Consider the following 18720-nt stretch of genomic DNA (forward strand, 5'->3'; position numbering starts at 1 on the left):
CTTCAATATTCAATGTCCGAATGTTGAAATATCTAGAAGGCCCCTCCACCTCGGGACCTTTCACTAGCCTCTGAATCAAGTCTTTGCCTCCAAGACAAACAAGGTATTGTCTTCTATTTGTCTCCAGGCAGGGAGAGTGAACACTGCTCCTTTAAGGTTATTAGTCATATTTTGTTTTGTTTTGTTTTTTCTTTTAAAACACAACTGTTTGTTTGTCCTCTTAAATTATGAATTAACATTTTGGAAGGTGGTAATAATCAAACCTAAAGCTTTGTACATGCTGGACAAGCACCCATCCACTAAGCCACACCTCCAGTTCTGGGTTTTCAAACATGTTCCTTTTTGCTGTTGTGTTTTAATGTGTAAGTGGTGTAAATGTGTGGAAACAATACATCCAAGTTTCCCATGTCATCATTACCACCACTAAGTATATTTTTGACACACTTGATTATGCTCAAGCCTTCTATTCCTTCCCTTTTGGTACCTAAAAAAACCAAAAACTTGAAATATTCTTTGAACCTCTGAGGGATCCTTTTGTAGTTAGTTTGCTTTCTGTTGCTGTGATAAAAACACTCTGACCAAAGACAGTTTAGCAGAGGAAAGGGATTATCTGGCTCACATTTCCAGGAACTCTGGCTCTCATATGCTTCTGCTCAGCTTTTTTTATGGCTCAGGACTACCTGCCTAGGGGCAGTACTCATTCGGCCCCTCCAACATCAATTAGCAACCATGAAAATACTGCACTGATGTGCCCATGGGCCAGTATTATCCAGGCAATCCCCAGACTAAGGCTCTCAGAGATGACTTTTGGCTGTGTCAAGCTGACAGACACTCACTAGGAGAGATCCTATATCCGTCCTCCTGATCCTTACAGGAGAGTGAACACAGGACATGTGAACTCATGCATTCGAGGGAAGTTCTCTGTATTCCTAGCACCACCAACTTCTTTCTGTCTCATTATTTCATGTCGTAATTTGCCACCTTTTTTTGATGGTACTAGTAATTGAGCCTAGGAGTTTGAACATGTTAAGCAAGTGCTCTACCAATGAGGTACATGCTAACTCTGAACATCCCTCTCTCCCATTCTGAAACACAGAAATAGGGTCTGTAGTCTAGACTAATGCTGACCTCATTGTGTAGACCTAGGCTAGTCTGGATTTCTCCGATCCTCAAGCTTCAACCTCTTGAGTGCTGGGATTGCAGACATGAGCCATTAGCCTGGATCTCATCACACACACACCCTTTAAAGTTATATTTCCCCTTTCATGTAATGAATTATTCCACAAAGCATTTATTAAACTTTCTCTCCTGCATTAGTTAAAAATTCTTTCCTTCTGTTGTCTTAATCATTGCACATAAGTTTGTAAAACTTTTTTTTAAAAACTCTAGCCACTGATGTTGTCACACACAACTTGAAAATACATTTATAAACTTTGTAACGCATGATGGTGAAAATCTTATTACCGACATTGGGTCTATCTATTTTGAAGTATTGATTTTTCCACATGAAATAGCCACTGTCAAGTCTCCCTCCAGGTCTGATTTGATTCTCCCACACAAGGAGAACTGCCATCAACCTGGGGGAGAGAAGTGAGTGTTTCCACTCAGGGCTGTATTCAGGTTTTGCATTCTCCAATCCCTTTAAGCCATTCCGAAAGCACCTCCATTTTCTTCTTGTGGTCTTACGATTGTACCTTGTGAATTTCCTCACACTTGCTTTCCTGTTTAGGCCATAAGCACATGGCTGTAATGCTAGGTAAACATATTTCTTTATCTGCAACAGGGCTGTGTTATGAGCATGGGTCATGGTCATTTTCTGAGTGTGGATACTGCACATAAGCTTTAGAGTTATTTGTTTGATTTTTGTCATTTTGTTGTGAAGGGATTACTGTCCTTGGACCCCTTCAGAACCTTCTACTGAAGTTTGGAGCTAGTTGTTGCTGACGCATAAGAAGTTAGTCTGTGAATCAGGCTGTTCTTTTCTTTTCTTTTTTTTAAATTATGATCATTGTTCTACTTGCTATACTTTAAAAATTTGCCTCTATAATTTGTTATGTTCCTTAACTGTTTTCTATTTTTAGTTGTTTAACATTAATTTACTGGTTTTATTAATATTTTCTCCTATATAAGACTAATACTATATTTTTCAAGTTTAAAAATTGGTTTGAGTTTGCTGTAGCCCCATCTCTCATAGAGATTATTTTATGTATATTTTTATAAAGTAAGGTTAAGTTGGCCATTTAGAATTATCCTTAGAGGCACTGGAGATGTAGCCCAACAGGTAAAATACTTGCCTAGTTTGAACAAAGCCATAAGCTAACCTCAGCTTCCCATAAACCAGGAATGATAGCACATGCCTATAATACCAGCACTTGGGAGGCAGAGGCAGAAGATTCAGTAGCTCCAGCTCACCATGGGCTGGCTACGAAAAGACCTCACCTTCAACCTAGGATGTATGTGACCTTATGTAATATTGTTCTTTTAAAGATGGCTTTTACGAAATTAAAGAGCCACTTGGTGATGTAATATATGGGTTATTTGCTCTTCAAGGCAGCTGTTAGGTCTGGGGTCTAGAACGTCCCGTGTTTTGAGAGCTTGTTCCCCAGTGGGTGCCACTGTTTTGAGAAGCTGTGGAGACTTTAGGAGGTGTGGCCTGGCTGGTAGAAATAGGCCACTAATGGAAGCCTTTGTAAGATAATAGTCCTGCCTCTGACTTCCTTGGGGCTCAGGGGTGTGAGGAACTTCTATGCTTCTGCCATGTCTAACTTTCCCACCGTCATAGACTGAAGTCTTCCCGAAACCAGGAGCCCAAATTAGTCATTTCTCCTTTAAAATGTTGGAGATTTGATCACAGTAACAGCAGTAACTAATTCAATGTGTGTAGTGTATAGTGTTTGTATGCATACATGTGCTCAAGAACATGTGTCTCCCAGGTCTTTAAATAGAAGTTCGGTTAACTAGAACAATGAAATTACTTTCGAGTGGGAAAGAGAAATGAACGCATCTGTGTGTGCTGTCTATAGGAATGTACTGTACAAGTAGAATGTCAGTCACAGTCATCACCACAGCGCAAGATATCCTGGAGATTTGTGGGCACATTCAGTCTCAACAAGAGTGTCATCTCAGAGATGAGAAGTCTGACCCCAGGAGAGCTAAAAAACCGTGTACCAGCTGTAAAGGATGAGCTGACTGTGGACGTCACTGTCCTCTTAAATCTAGTGGTGGCTGCTATTCTGCAGCTGTGAAGTGGGTAGACAGGCAGTTCAGAGAAAGGAAGTGTAAGGAGCTTGTGTGCATCTGGCCAGCTGTTGTCTGTTCTCACATGTAGGTTACTGTAATTAGTTCATAGACACTTTTGTTGTTGTTGTTATTATTATTATTATTATTATTTTATTTTATTTTATTTTATTTTTGGTTTTTGAGACAGGGTTTTGCTGTGTAGTTTTGGTGCTTGTGGATCTCGCTCTGAAGACCAGGCTGGCCTCAAACTCACAAAGATCCATCTGGCTCTGCCTCCCAAGTATTGGGATTAAAGGCGTGCGCCACCACTGCGCGATCTATAGATACTTTTGTAACATGAAGTAGGCCAAGTGAGATTTTATTTCCAACCATTGGTAGTGTTTTTCTTCTTTTTCTCTTTTTTCATTCAGAATACTAGCTTATTCTTTGAACAATCTTCCTAATAGTGGAATTTGATTTTTCCAATTTATTTCAATTGATTATGGATCAGTTTATGAGACAGGTCCTCATGTAACATAGGCTGGTCTCTAACTTACTATGCAGCCAGTGATGACCTTGAACTCTTGACCACTGTTCCTTCACTTCTGCATTGCTGAAATTGTAGGATTCTACTACCATGCCTGGCTTTTAAATTTATTATAGACTGCTGTACATACACTTGTGGTATCATGTAATGTTTCAGTACACATGCACATTGGGTAATGTTGACTTACTTTCCAGTTGTGTGCAGATTTGCATGGTTAAAGAAAAGAGTAGAGGAAAATTTAGATTATAGGGAGTGCATTGTGTAGATGAAGTAAATTATAAATTTCAGGCAGGTTTTTAAAAAATCAAATTCTGTTATGAAATTCTAGCAAGGGCATATATTTTGAGTATTCTGAAACATGAACAGCAGGAGGAATTCAGCCTCCATTCTTCTACTAGGCCTTTGGGGTTCACTCACCCCCAGTGAGATGTCTTCAAGTGTGGCAATTGTAGATATGTTGAGACAGAGTTAAACAAATGCTAAATAAACAAAAGTAACACACCTTAAGATAATATTCCACAGCATCAGATCTGTGACCCATTGATACTAAGGAACTAGAACATCAACTGTGACCATGGTTAGTCTTTTACTTTTTTCAAATTGGACTAGCAGACTTGCAGCATTTTGAGAAAATGTTAAATACATTTTTACTGTTTTAAAAAAATACACAGGTTTTGAATTCTCTGCTTTTTGTTATTCTATCATCAACAGAAATTAGAATTTTTGCTTCCTATGCAACCTGCTTTATTCTCTAGGAAATATGCAAAGGGAACATCAAAGCCTGTGGCTTTGTTTCGGTCTCCATCCTTTTCTACTTTTGTTTTAAAAGCAAAGTAAGAAAGCCATATGAGTTTTATTTCATTCTCAATTTTCATTGCTTTGCAAATTCTCACCAACTACAATTATTTCAAACACTAAAATTTAAATGTATTGCTAGTAAAGAAATCAGTAGATGTTGCTTGAGTCATTTTTCTGATTTTCCCATAAATACATTTTAAAGGTAGTTCAGGTCATTTGCCATGAACTTATTTTTTACATCATTTTTTTTCCTTTTGTGAAAACTTTTCCACAATATGTGACCCTAAATTAAGTCTTGGATTCTCCTCTTGGAAAGGTAAAGTTTCCATAGATCTTCATTCAAGTTGGAACTAATACAAGTCAAAACAAAAGGTATTACTCCATTTAAAGCAGAAATATATCAGCCTAAGCCAGCCAGCCAGTTCCTGTTTCCCCTAAAATGGCTAGGAAATGAAAGAAGTCTGCTGTTTAACATGTCTGACAATTTTTTTTCCTTGGGAAAATCCATCTTTCATATATGCACTTTACTCACTTAAATTCAACAATGTTTCTTTCTTTTTTTCTTTTTTCCCCCCAAATATATTCAAGTTTGTTTTTAGCTTGTATTTCTGTAATAACCAGTAGAAATAATCCAATGTTTTGGGCATGATCTTTGTCTTTGATGAAGCTGATATATTTAAATTCACGTCCCTGGGGCATACCAGACAAGCACTTTATAACTGAGCCACACCCTCAATCCAAAATGTTCTCTCTTACTGACTGGTCATGGAAAGTTTTGAACTGGTGGGAGGTTCTGAGGGAAATAAGGACCCGGGAGGGTGTGTGACCTTGAGAGTCCAGCTGGTGTGGTACAGCAGCCTTGGCTCCTTGGTGGAGGCACTGTATGTTTGCAAAAGCCAGTTCACCCTGGGAGATGGGCCTATGTAGTGGCAGTAATGGCTGAGTTTCCCAACAAATTAGACATCTGGGTATGGAGATCTTCACAAGTATCTTTTTGATAACCATTTTTAGATGATTTTATCCCTTGTTGACAGCTTGTCATTGTGCTCCAGAGCCCCATGGGATAGACCTTCTATGGGGGCGTGGGTTAGAACCCCAGACTAGCTAGTGCCACCTTGACCCTTGTGTAGAATGAGAAAGCTGTGTACATATACAAAGAGAAATGTGCCTAGAACATGTGGATATCCTGCCTGTGGTAAAAACTCTTGCACAGTCACCTGACCTGAGGTTGGAAGTCATATTAATTGTTTAGGGCACTGCTAACCTCCCTTAGTCAGTCCCCTAAAACCAGACTCTGTGGGGGCATCTACCTCTGGCCTTGGTGTTTGTACAGGAGAATTGGGTTTTATAGCATTAAACCTCTGTGTGCCCTGTGGCTTAGGTAAGGGAATGCTAGAGGGTTAAGAGAGTGGAGGAGGGCATTCTGTCCAATTAAGCAGAACTAAACTATCTGGAACTCAGTTGTAGCATTATTTTCTTTAACAGGACATTCTGGTCCCTGGAGAGAACTTCCTTACAAACTCATTGTTCACAAACCAGATGCATATTTCTAGTTTCAAAGGCACATTGTGTACATGCAAAAGAAATACAAATAGTTGTGCATACTGTCATCTGTTTTCAACATTGGTCCCAGACAAGACAGACTTCATATACTGTGTGATGATATGGCAGGCTCCATCTTTATCTCCTCAGCTGGAAAATGAAAAAGAATTTTTCACCTTGCTTTAGACACAAAATGAGTTCTCAAACTAGAAAGAATGGAGCTGAAGGCAGTGTTCACTAGCCTGTTTGAACTAACTGGTTCCAGTCAAGCCAGATTTACAACTTGGAAATCCCCAAGGATCACAAGGAAATGGATACTTCACAGAGTCCCACTTACCACAGATAGTGATGATGAAGGACAAATGGGTTTGGATCCAGGTCCCATGGTGTTGATCATCGGCCATTGTCAGGGAAACTAGGTAGATGGCACCCTCTCCAACCTGGTACTCTGTGTTCCCTGGCACCCTGCAGATTCTCTCAGAGGTCTTTTAAACCTGCTTGAAAAGATTAACTTTACTACTTTCCTTCCTGCAGGTTTGCCCTTAATAAGTTACTTCCATTTTTGTAAGTCTAGAAATGTCTTTGTCTTTCACTTGATTTTCAAATACATTTTCCTTAGGTGAATTATAGGATTGATGATTTTCTTTCATTAAAATTTTTTTCAGTCTGTTTTTTTTTTTTTTTTTTTTTTTTGCTTCATGGTTTCTCATGATGTTTGGTCATCACCTATATCTCTTGTATATCATTTCTTGTAAATCATTATTTACTTGTTTGTTTACAATTTAGTCGTCAATTTTTTGGCAGTTTTGTGAGCCTGGTCTAGTCTCTGCTCCCTCCCTCTCCTGGCCTGGGATTCATTGGACATTCAGAATTTGTGGCTGTAAGTTTTTCATCTTACTTGGGAAAATTTGAAACTGACTTAATTAGTCCCACCCTGGTTTCTATTTACAGCTGCATTGCCCCACAGCTTACTGATGCTCTTTTCTCAGTCTGTTTCATATGGGATCTCATGTTGCTTCTTCAGGTTCAGGAACTCTCTACTTTCTTAAGGTTATATAATCTGTTACTCTCATCCATCTTTATTGTTGTTTTTAATCCTTTCCCTCCATTTCCTCTACATTCTCGAATCTTCCCTCTGACTTTTTGGACATGTGGACATACCAGCTGTTTTGTTAGCTCATTTTTACCATCTGTGTCATTTGGGGGGCTTTCTCACGTGTGATTTTCCTGCTTCTTTGCATGCCTGTCTTTTTTTTTTAAAGAGTCTCCCATGGAATTGTGGCCATGTCTTGAGTGGTTTTAGATGAGATTGTGTGCATTCAAGGTGGTGTGGCTGTAGACTTCCAAGTGGTTTTAGGATCAGTTCGTTTGCTCAGTTTGGTTTTCTGAAGAACTTCTTTTCACTTATCCTAGGTGGGATCCAAATATCCCTTTCCCAAGGGCTTTCTTTTCCCCACCACTGAGATGATATCCACCTGAGCACCTGTCAACCTGGGAACTGAGAGGTTTTTCTCCCCTGGCTGCTGAGAACTAGGGCTGTTTTAGCAGTGCTGAACTCAGGCAGTGGTCTCTCACTCCTGCCCTTCCCTCTGGCTGTGGCGGCTCCTCTCTTCTTTCCTCATGTTTCCTCATAAATACTTGGGCAACGTTCCAGGAGGACCCTCTGAAGACTCCTAGACTGTACTTTCTGGGGCTCCATCCTGCAAATTCTGGCTCCCTTGTTCTCTCTGAACCAGAAGCTCTGTGGTTTCCACATCGGGGACCAGGGCACTGTCAGGCTCCCTGTCTAATGCTGCATACAGCATGGAAACTGTAAGCAATGAATCTGGCCCGACAATGCTCTGCCCTTGCCCTTACCATAGGATCATTGTCTACGTTTCTACAGTTTAGTGTCTGAAACTCATTAAAATGTGTCACTTGTTTGATGTAGGTAGGTAGATCCTGAGTTTTAATGGCATCTTAGTCAGAAGTAGTGCTGTGGTCACTGCTGAAAAATAATTCATGCTGATTTGGGGATGTCACTCACTTTTTAGAGTCCTTGCAGCATGTTTAAACCCCTAGCTTTAATCCCTAGATTGAGTAAAACCTACTTTGGTGGCATATACCAGTAATCCTATCACTCTGAAGTAGAAGTAGGAGGACCAGAAGTTCAAGGTCATCCTCAGCTAGTAATGAGTTGGAGGAGATCCCTTCATGGAAAAAAAGTGGAGAGAATTATGCTTTGTTTTTTTCCAAAAAAAAAGTTCAGAGATTAATAATGTATTTGGCTGCCAAGAGAAAATAATACTAAGTAGTGTGTTCCTCTATGTTGAAAGAAAAATAAAGACAACCACCGAAGTAAACTAAATAAATAAATGAATGAATTTTGCTTTGATTTAGAGTGGAACAAATTGAGTATTTTTTCCCTCTGTTCTTGAATCAGGTTGATTGTAGATAATTAGGACTTTGATACCATCAGCAAAACATTCTTACAGGCTCTGGAACAAATGTAAAGTGTTCCAGGGAAAGGCCTTGTGGGTGTGCTCAGGGCACCTTGGCTATTTTCCCTCACTTTGAATGAAAAGAGAAATGTATTTATTTTTATAGTAATATTTCCTTCGAGTGATTGTGCGGCAGTGGAACAGAGCGCTGCCCATTACAAAGCAGAAGCAAACAGTTTTGTTCCGGGTACAAAGCGTGATATCAAACTACAGAAGTTCTCTGTGGCAGGCGAGAAGCTGAGTGCTGGTTCCTGTTTCCTGCATTGTTGTTTTTGAGTGTGATTGATACCCCAGTCTTCGCCAGAGAATACTCAGAAACTAAGAAAGCAGCTTTAAAAAAGACACTAGTATGAAAAATGAGTTTGGTTTTAACTCCTAGCTTTCACTTGTAGAGAGCCAAGCCCAGGCCATAGCTTCCAGCCTTGCTCTTATGAAACATTCACTCTGCCTCCTAATTGCATTGCTATAATATTAATATACATATTTAAAAATATTTTACTAATTATTTAATTATTTCATAGAATGTGTTTGATCAGACTCACCCCAACTCCTCCCTGTTTCTCCTTTATGTGCCCCTCAATTTCATGTGTTTTCTTTTAAAAAAGAAAATTAGTATCCCACTGGATTCAATTTGTGCTGTCCATATGTATACTTATGGATGTGGGACCATCTACTGAGATTGATGAATTAATAAGTAAGTAAGTAAGCAAATAAATAAATAAATCTGACTCTCATTTCCCTAGATGTCATCAAATGTCCATAACTCCTCAGTTAGGGGCTGGAGCTCATGGAATCTTGTTTTGTTTCATGCTAGAATACTGACCAGCTTGATCTTATGAAGGTTTTGGGTAGGTTAACTGAAGCTGCTGTAAATTAGTGAGGGTAATGGTTTTGTCATACCCAGAAGACACTCTTTCATTCTGGTCCTCCTCAGCCACTTGCCCTTATAATTTTTCTGCCCCCTCCTTCGTGATGGTCTTTGAGTCATTGAGCTGAGGGTGTGATATAGATGCACCGTTTGTGGCTGACACTTACTCTTTTCTCTCTGACTAGGGTATTTCTGGGCTAACCACTGTTGACTGCATTGATGAACTTCTCTGATGAAGTTTGAGAGCTGCACTAGCCTATGGACAGAGAGATAGGACTTTAGTGAACACTTGAATACCGGGACCATTTAGCTAAATACTAGTAGAGGGTTCATGCCGACCTGTGAGCTCTAAAATTATGTGTTATTGGCCAGACTTGCAGTACCAGGTATGTGTTTCCCCCGCTGTGGAGTAGGCTTTAATTCAATCAGGAAGTGGTTTGATCCACATTTGTTCCACTATTATTCCCACAGACACTGCTTGCCATGCTGGCGATCATTAGAGTTCACAGAGTTCACAATGGGGTGAGACTGTGGGTGATTCCCGCCCACAGCATAGCACCTCCCTAATTATGTTCTGATTCATTTCAGAAAGGAACAAGTGCTAAAGGAGGCTGTGAGAATTAAGTGCTGAGTGAGACTCTAGCATCCATGTGAGGCTGTGTGTCCACTGGGGCTATAGCACTCAGCCTGCCTACAAAACTTCCAGTAGCAGGCCTGTGTTTCCTCTGGCATGTCTCATTGCTTATGTAGTCACTGAAAGCAGGCCAGGTCCAGCCAGGGATGGCAGATGGGGTATCAGGTGGGTTAGATTGTTCTATGCATGTTGGGATGTCAGGACAACCACCACAGGTTACAGATGGTATCTCCCCATGATCTCACGAGTGCTTTTTTATTTCCTTTCTTCTAACTTTTCACATCGCTTTCCACCTATAGTTCTGCCACAAACGCTTTAAAAATAGCTTAAGTTGCCGGGTGGTGGTGGCGCATGCCTTTAATCCCAGCACTCGGGAGGCAGAGCTAGGCGGATCTTTGTGAGTTCGAGGCCAGCTTGGTCTCCAAAGCGAGTTCCAGGAAAGGCGCAAAGCTACAGAGAAACCCTGTCTTGAAAAAACAAAACAAGCAAACAAACAAACAAACAAACAAACAAAAAACAAAGAAAATAGCTTAAGTCCTAGGCCAGCTAGGGCTTCATAGTGAGACTGTCTCTGAATAAAAAAGTAAGTAAAAATAATAGAGTGTACACCATCTCCAAGGGATGCTTATCTTCTGCTGGGCCAGAGATAGCCAATGTGTAAAGCCAGAGGAATTCCTGAATTGTGGTGTCTCCATAGTGGCAGAGGTACTGGAGATCTCCCAGCATGCCTCACAATGCTGCTTTATGTCTTTTCCTTGTCTTTACCTCAGATTTCTTTCTTAGTTCTGTCTTCTCCTCTCTTCTTCCAACTGTGTCTTTTGCTTTGAGGAATTCTTTATTCTTGGTGGCAAGTTCCGGTCTGTAAGCAAAGAGTGTTCCCGTCTCAGAGGTTCCCTTATTTTTAGAGGCAGTGATCATTTTCAGAATGTCTCTTTCTACCTAGGAGAGTGTTCTGGATTGGACAGAGTAGCCTCCTTGAGCTGGTCTACTCACACCTGCTTCCCTATGACTTCTGTTTGCCATATTCCTGTTGTTGGAAAGGTAACTTCTAAGTATTTATGGGCTTTAATAAATACTGTGACACAAAGTCTTGCTAAGGCATCCTCCAGGCAGGCGGGTAGGTTATGAGCTTTGCCTGATGGTACCATTCCAGACGCCATTAAAAGGTACAGCTTGGGGCTCAGTGAGTAAAGGTGCTTGCCACCATAACTGATGAACAGAATTTGATCTCTGGGGCACAGTGGAAGGAGAGAATTTACTCCTGCAATGTGTACTCTGACCTCCACATGCACATTGTAGCACATCCATGCCCTCCTCCCCATATAAATAAACAAAATGTAATAAAAACATTTTTAAAGGCACAGCTTACTGGGCTTGTGAATGTGGCCCAGAGTACATGCCAGGCCTGTACAAGGCCTGGGGTTCCTTTCCCAGTCCTGCCATGATTAAATAAGTAAATATGGGCACCTTAGTTACAGTACGTTATGGCTAACTGACATTGTGACTGGGTCAGATGAGCATTGCGCCATCTGCACAGTGAGGCGGGGTAGTAGGGAGGATGCAGGTTGCCTTCTGCTTAGCATTCATGGAATTTACTGTTTCTTCACACTCTCACCTCCCTGACTTCCATGGTCACCACTGGACTTGCAGAGATTCAGAATCAGGTCATGCCTAGCCTTGTTCATGTGCTCCGAGTTGCTTACTCTGTGTTCTGTGTGCTTTAAACACATCCAGTTGATTTTGTGGTTGTTATAGGCAGCTATGCGGAAAACACAGTTGGACATAGGATCTGAGTTTGGTTTGGTCACTGTTTGCTTTAGCCAACTTCAATCAATGTATATTTTTAGCATTTGTGGAACAGCCAGTATACCCAAGACCCTATTGGCATCACTATGTTTTTAAAAATAAGTACATAAGAATTGTTTCTTAGAACATCTCTGAGATGTTCTAAATCATCAAAGAAATCATGTAAGAGACAAGTATAACCATCGAACTATGCCTCTGACCTCAGACTGCATTCATTGTACGTGCTGAGCATTGCAGGCACCTCAGGTTCCTTTGGAAGTACCAAGCTCCCATGAGGTGGGGGGGGACGCCCCCTATGGAACGGACCCTCAGCAGCTCCATTGTTCCTTATAACAGCTGGCCTATGCAGTGACCAGGATCTAGGTCCTTGGGTCTTCTGGCAGCAGATCATAGAAGAAGGTTTGGGGTGTGGAAGATCTTTGAGGATTTCTTCCTTTTCTATCACCATCTCCTCCCTCACAGTGCTGTGGATGGACCACAGAGAGTGATAGAGGAATCTCTCTCAGCCATCTTCTCTCATCTGATGACTCGACTTCTATGTGTGCCTGTCCTGAGAATTGAACTCAGGGCCTAACAGATGCTAAGCACTAATTCTGCTATTTTGTTACAGTCCCTGCGGATAATAGTGATTGTTTTAAAGACTTGTCTTCAAGATAAATGGCACTCTTTCTGTTGTTATTTTAAAAAGGGAATGGAAAGCCTCAGGATTAATTTTTCTGCCCCGTACTTTGTCCGCTGTGTCCTGATGCAGCTAAAGTGCCTGTCTTCTCTCGCGTGGGTGATTTGTCACAGCTTCCCGTGGTGGTGGAGGAGGAGCCCACCTTCTCTTTGGGTGATGAGCCCTGATCTTATCACCTGGTGTCTGGCTGCAGTGAAGAGGTGAAACTAAGAAAGGCCACAGGAAAGAGGGCCACCTGTTTCTTTCCTGTGTCTCATTGGTCCTCTGACTGGGAACTTTTGGGCAGGAAGCCTTCTTCAGTTACATGGTGTGGTTCCAGATGAGATGATTACAGATGGAATGTGGGGCGGAGGCCCCTCCCGGCCAGCCTTCCTTGCTGGAAAGCCTGTTCACAGGCACAGGCTGTACATACAGAATGTGAAGGACTTTGGAGTTTTCCCCAGAAGAAAAAGAAAAAGAATGAAAAGGAAGCATTTAAAACACAAATATCATTCTTGTATTACTTTAAATGAACTTTATTGCACACACAAAAAAGAAAAACTTGATTCTTGTCTAAATTTCCCACATGTTCCCTCTTAAAAGTGCATAGCAACTTTCTGGTGAAGTGCATGGATTTCTTCAGTTAATCTTTGACACTTCTTGTGAGTTTTCTCTTGTGTTTTAAAAGGAAGTGCATTCCTGAGGAAAATAAGAATGAAAAGCATGCTTTCCATCCCCTCCCACACCAAGTCTCCCTGAAGCTTTCACCCCTAGACACATGCTGTCTTCTATGCCCAGCTCTCCAGCTCTTCTCCACCTGGTACGCTTTGGGCCCTTTGTCGCCCTACTCTTGGCTGACTTTTCCAGTTTTTCTCCATCCCCACCATCCGACATGCAGCATGGAAGCCTCTGCAAAACACAGGGAACACTTGCAGCCATCAAGTATCCTCTTCCTACGGTTGCCTAGCTTCAGCTTGGGCCTTATGGTCTCTTGTTTTCTATTAGGGTTTTACTGCTCACTCAAGATCTTCATGTCTTCATAGTTATTTGAGGGCCCTTTTCAAAACCTGAGAGGTTTTATGTGTGACTGGAGTACTGAGGTCAAGCTTCACCTTCCACATTCAGGAAGCTTATTTGAATTCCCCCCAAAGTTGCACAATATTTGTCATATAAATGGAGTAAAGATGCAGGCTGGTCACCTAGTGGGTGAAAACGGTGATGAGTTGAGAGCCAGTGGTCACTTATGTGGACTCAACCGGAGGAGAGCTGCGGATGTGTTGAAGCAATCCTTTCTTACTATCTGCCACTCCACGATGCCTTGCAAGGTAGCAAAGCCACAGTGAACCTGACAGAAGCAAATGCCACATGGAGAATGAGCCTCAGGACTGGATGGCACTTTTGATTGCGAGGAGGCGTTGTCATGTTGTTGTCATTTGCATAATTAAGAGCTGTGCTTATTGTGCATGGTGGGGACAGAGTTAAATCAGAGGGAGCATGTCCTCAGTCTCTTGATGTGTTTGGCATATGTGACAGTAAGATGATATGCTTTACATACTTTTCCTTTAAAAAGTTAATAATGTTCCACCATGGAACAGTGCCTTCTGTACACTGTAAGGGGCTGTTTGTAACAATTGGGGAAACTGCTTCAGCAAATAGGAGCTGGGCCTGCCATAATGGCCTCTAGTTGCCAGCCTCCAGTCTAGAGAGATTGTGGAGGTTAGAGGTCTACCTTCCTTCTGTCTTTTACTTTTCTAATTTTTTTTTTTTCTGAACTGGGTCTAGTATTGTAGTCCAGGTGGCCTTGGAACTTGCCATGTAGCTCATGCCTGTCTTAAAACTCAAGACCTACCCTCCTCAGCTTCTGAGTACTGGGATTATAGATATGATCTGTCACATTCTGAATGTGTCCTCTCTTCTCTCTGTCTTTCTAAGTAAAAGTAGGTCCTTGTTTCAATGGAAGAAACTGTAAAGTGTTCAATAATCTCCAGGTTTAAAATGCATTTGAGACAGAAAGTTGTCAGGCCTTCTTTTGTAAAACTTGGGTTAAGCATTTTTCTTTTAAGACAACTGTTTCTTAGTATCTGCAGAGTTTCGTTCAAGGACCCTGATCCCAACCCCAGGTACCCCAATCCACAGAAACTGAAGTTGTTTCTGTGTATATTAAAATATTCCTAGGAGACTTATAACTATAGCTAATGCAATATGGAGTAGCACCAGGTAAAAACTCGGTTCTGGGAAAGCACACTAACACAATGCCTTCCAGTAGGCATCAGCCATGTCTTCTCAAGTGTACAGTACAGATTTATCTAAATCGTGCTTATGGTTCATGTTAGGTACAATAATGGCTCCCAAGATGTGCACATCCAGGTTTTTAGGAGCTGTGAGTGTCTTGGTTTGCATGGCAGAAAGAAGGAAGATATTAATGAAATAACTATCTGTAAGAAGATTGTTTTGGATGTCCTGGTTAGGCCAGTGGTCCTGAAAGCATGGAAGAGAAAAGCAGCTCAAGGAGAGACCTAACACTGGTGCATGTTAGGGAGCAGAGGTGTCCTTTAGGAAAGGGGAGAGACATAGAAAATCTGCCGGAGCACCCAGAACCCCGTTGGGATCTTGAATTCACTCATCTGTTGAGATTCTGGCCCATAGACTATAGACGGGTCATTTGTATGGTTTTGGCTACTGAGTTTATGGAAATCTGGTACGGCAGCAAGGAAGGCCAATGATAAACATTGAAGAGCTCCTTCAGGGATTCAAGCAGCAGCTCAAGGGTTCACAGCCCAGCAGCATGCTCCCTGTAGCATGGAGCAGCCCCAAGAGCCTTAGATGATGGGTGCATGCCATTTTCAGAGTGCACTTTGTAGTTTCTGTGCTGTTTTCCAAGAAGGAAAGTATCCAGATGGAGAGGTCCCAAACAGTTCTGGCCCAAGCAACGTTTTGCTAACAATACCGGAAGATAGTTTTACCAAGCCTTCCAAGTGAACAAGAGCAGTTTTGTGTTTTCTGTTGAACCTTGTGGACCATATGACCTAGTCATGTGGAGCACATGTCCTCTTTGTTCGTAAGAGTTCTGATGAGACCCTTCACTTTGGAGTACCAGGAAGTGTCCAGCCTTCTGCCCAGTGCTGGCAACCAGCTATTTAGTGACCTGGATTGATTTTGTGTCATCCATTAGGTAAGCAAAATAAGGTTTAGAAGTAAGTATGGGGCTTTTATCTGGGGAGCTATGACTTGCCTCTTGCCCTATTGTGTGGAGAACAGACAGAACAGACCAGCCTAGTTGAAGATGCAGTAACCTCAGGGAGCTGCAGAGAACAGAAAGGTGTGTTTTTCCCAGAAGCAGTTGTTCCCAACCAGATTGGATAAGTATCACTATGGGTAAATTTATGTCTGATAAATAGAAGCTCAGATATTGGCATTGCTGCCGGGGAGTTGAACAGGAGTGGGCCTCTTCAGAGTGGGTTTGTGCATCTTGGATGCTCACAAACTTCTTCATGCTATGCAACATACACCAAGCCATATTATCTGTGATGCAGACATGAACTATCTTCATTACCTGTTTTGCATTTGAGGATGCTTAGTTCAAGACTTAGTGGGCTGTGCAGCTCATGCTTTCCCATGCCAGGTTTAACCCAGAGAAATACTTCTATGTACTATGACTCTGGTTTCTGCTTTACAGTCTTTACTTGGGGCATGAGTTGCTATCAAATGAATGCCCTGCTCGTTAAAAGAATGCATTTAAATTCCATAATGTACTGGCCACAGTGTGGATTAATGCATACTTTCATGAAGACCGTGCATGTAGTCCTATATCCCTGGGGTCACCTAACTATTCTCTCTTTTAAGGTTAGTTATTTAAACTGGGACAAGTTTCCTTCCACCCAGTGCAGACTCAAGTCCAAGGTCACTATGAATAGATCTCCCCAGGCGGGCAGGACCAGTAACTCACTCTCCCATTACTTATTCTAGTCAGTTCAGGAATACTCTCATTTGTTAGCACACTTTCCCATGACCTTAGGTCCCACTGCCATCCTGTGTGTGTGTGTGTGTGTGTGTGTGTGTGTGTGTACTCGCACACACTGTCGGTGGCAATGTAGATTAGTTTTAGAGATTGGCAGGGCTATTTCTCAAAGGCGTACAATGGTGCTCTCTCTGGTATAACATGTTCCAAAATTGGAATAATGCAGGGAAGAATAGGATGACCTAAGTGTGAGGATGATACACCTTTTTAAGAATTATACATGTTCTGTCTCAACTTAAAAAATAAATAAGAATAAAAGAAGACAAAATAGAATTATAATATGACCCAGTCATCCCACTTTGGGGTGTATGTTCAAAACATGGAAATCAGTGTATGCAAGAGACATCTGCACCAGCCTGTTAGGGCACCATTGACAAGAACCAAGGTATGGAATCCGTCAGCAGCCCATGAGTGGGTGAAGAAAATGTGCTAGATATTCATGATGTCATGTTATTCTACTTTAAAAGGTCCTGTTCTTTGCAGCAACAAGCAAGGATGAGCCCAGAGGAGAATGTGCTAAGTGAAATAAGTAAGACACAGAAGGAAAATTCCCCTACTCGTACAGTCTCATGTATGTGGAATCAAAACTATGGAGCTCATGGCAGCAGAGAGTTGTATAAAAGTTAATAGAAGCTGAGGGCTGAGGGAGAGATGGTGGACAAAATTGTTAGAAAGAATCCACTATTACTATTAAGGTGATGGATATGTTAATTAGCTCGATCCTTTCATTCCACGTGGCACACATATATCACATTGTTGCATACTCTATAATTAATATAATAAGTTGGAGAAGTGGAGAGAGAGGGAAGGACACAGAGAGAGAGGAGAGAGAGAAAGGAAGGAAGAGTTGTCTGGTTGTGAAATTGTTGGAGGTCAGAATAAGCACAGAAAGAGTTCATGTGTCCAGGACTTCAAAAGTCTGAGAAGGTTATAGGAGCCCAAGATTCTATAGAGACTGCAGTGACGATCTGTTCTGTAAAATTTCAGTGTGTTCTCTGCCAGGGTTCTTTTTTTTTTTTACAATTTTTTTTTTAAATGAAAATTTTTCACTCAGTAATGTAATTGTTGCACCTGTGAGTGCCCTTTACATTTTCCCTGCCCCTGCGATGGTCTTATCTTCCTACTCAGGACCCAGGGAGCTCAATGTCTTACTGACAAGAATTTTTTTTTTTTTTTAATCTCTACAAAGTATTAGAGGTGACTTATTTAGTAAGTGTCCTGATTTAAAGACTTCTCAATGCAAATCTTTATGGCAACATCACATTAAACTGTAAATGGACAGGACGCCTTGTCAGGCAAAACTGTCAAACTGGCTGGATTCTCAGCAGCATGGCTGAGCATCAGTCCTTGAGCATGAAGAAGTGTTGCTGATCTTTTTTGTGGTTGACTTGTGTGTTGGGAGAGAGTCAGAAAGTGAGGAACTAGGGCTCAGAACTTGGAGTTTGTTTATGAACCTGCCCTTCCAGTTGTTCTGGATCAAACCCACTCACATTGCTGCTCCTGAGCCATGTCTTTTCGGGGAGTTTTACTTTTATTTCCTTACAGAGCGTGTTGATGTCACTTTGTTGAATGTTTTGTTTTGTTCTTGTTTTAAACAGAAGTTTTCTAAACTTTTGTGGTTCATCTCAAGTTGCTGGCTACCTAAGACTTGCTCAGCTCTCCCCTGTAAAGGATGGGAATATTTTTCCTTCAGGTGGAGCCAGTTGAAGGTGAGGCAACTTGCTGGTCCAAATGTAGCTTCCAGGTGGGATTATTCTTTCTGGCTTGTAGATCTAAGGGGACACACCAGATCTAAGAGGGGATTTGGCAGACTGTCAGGATGTCCTGGGGGCTGGACTGTGCCCCCACACTGCTAAGCATGTTCTCTGGCCATAGGAACCTGGAATCTCTTGAGCCAGATTGCAATCTAGCACTCCACAGGCAGAAGAAAGGCTCCTTTTTCTGCTGGTGATTTGAAGCTCCCCTTTGTTTTGATGTGCCCTGGTCATTCTGTCTGTAGACTGTCCAGACGGGCTGGAAGGCCATCTGATACCCTCACCCTCCATACCTTTTGATACTCAAGTGTCCTCCTGTGACATGTCACTCCTATGGGCCTTTTTTTCTACAGCAGATGACCTATACAGCTATCTTGAAGGGTCTTGGGGGAGCCT

The 18720-nt window shown here is 41.7% G+C and overlaps 1 protein-coding gene and 1 non-coding gene across 2 annotated transcripts in view; both read left to right on the forward strand.

Annotated features, from left to right (window-relative positions):
- The window catches only part of Atp10a (ATPase phospholipid transporting 10A (putative)), a 168318-nt gene that overhangs the window by 43296 nt on the left and 106302 nt on the right, over positions 1 to 18720 (forward strand).
- Positions 16695 to 16799, forward strand: LOC118576852. The gene has a single exon (XR_004944052.1). It is a non-coding gene; the product is annotated as a U6 spliceosomal RNA (small nuclear RNA).

This window comes from Onychomys torridus, chromosome 1 (genome assembly GCF_903995425.1).
Source record: "Onychomys torridus chromosome 1, mOncTor1.1, whole genome shotgun sequence".
In the NCBI taxonomy this organism is placed as follows: domain Eukaryota; kingdom Metazoa; phylum Chordata; class Mammalia; order Rodentia; family Cricetidae; genus Onychomys; species Onychomys torridus.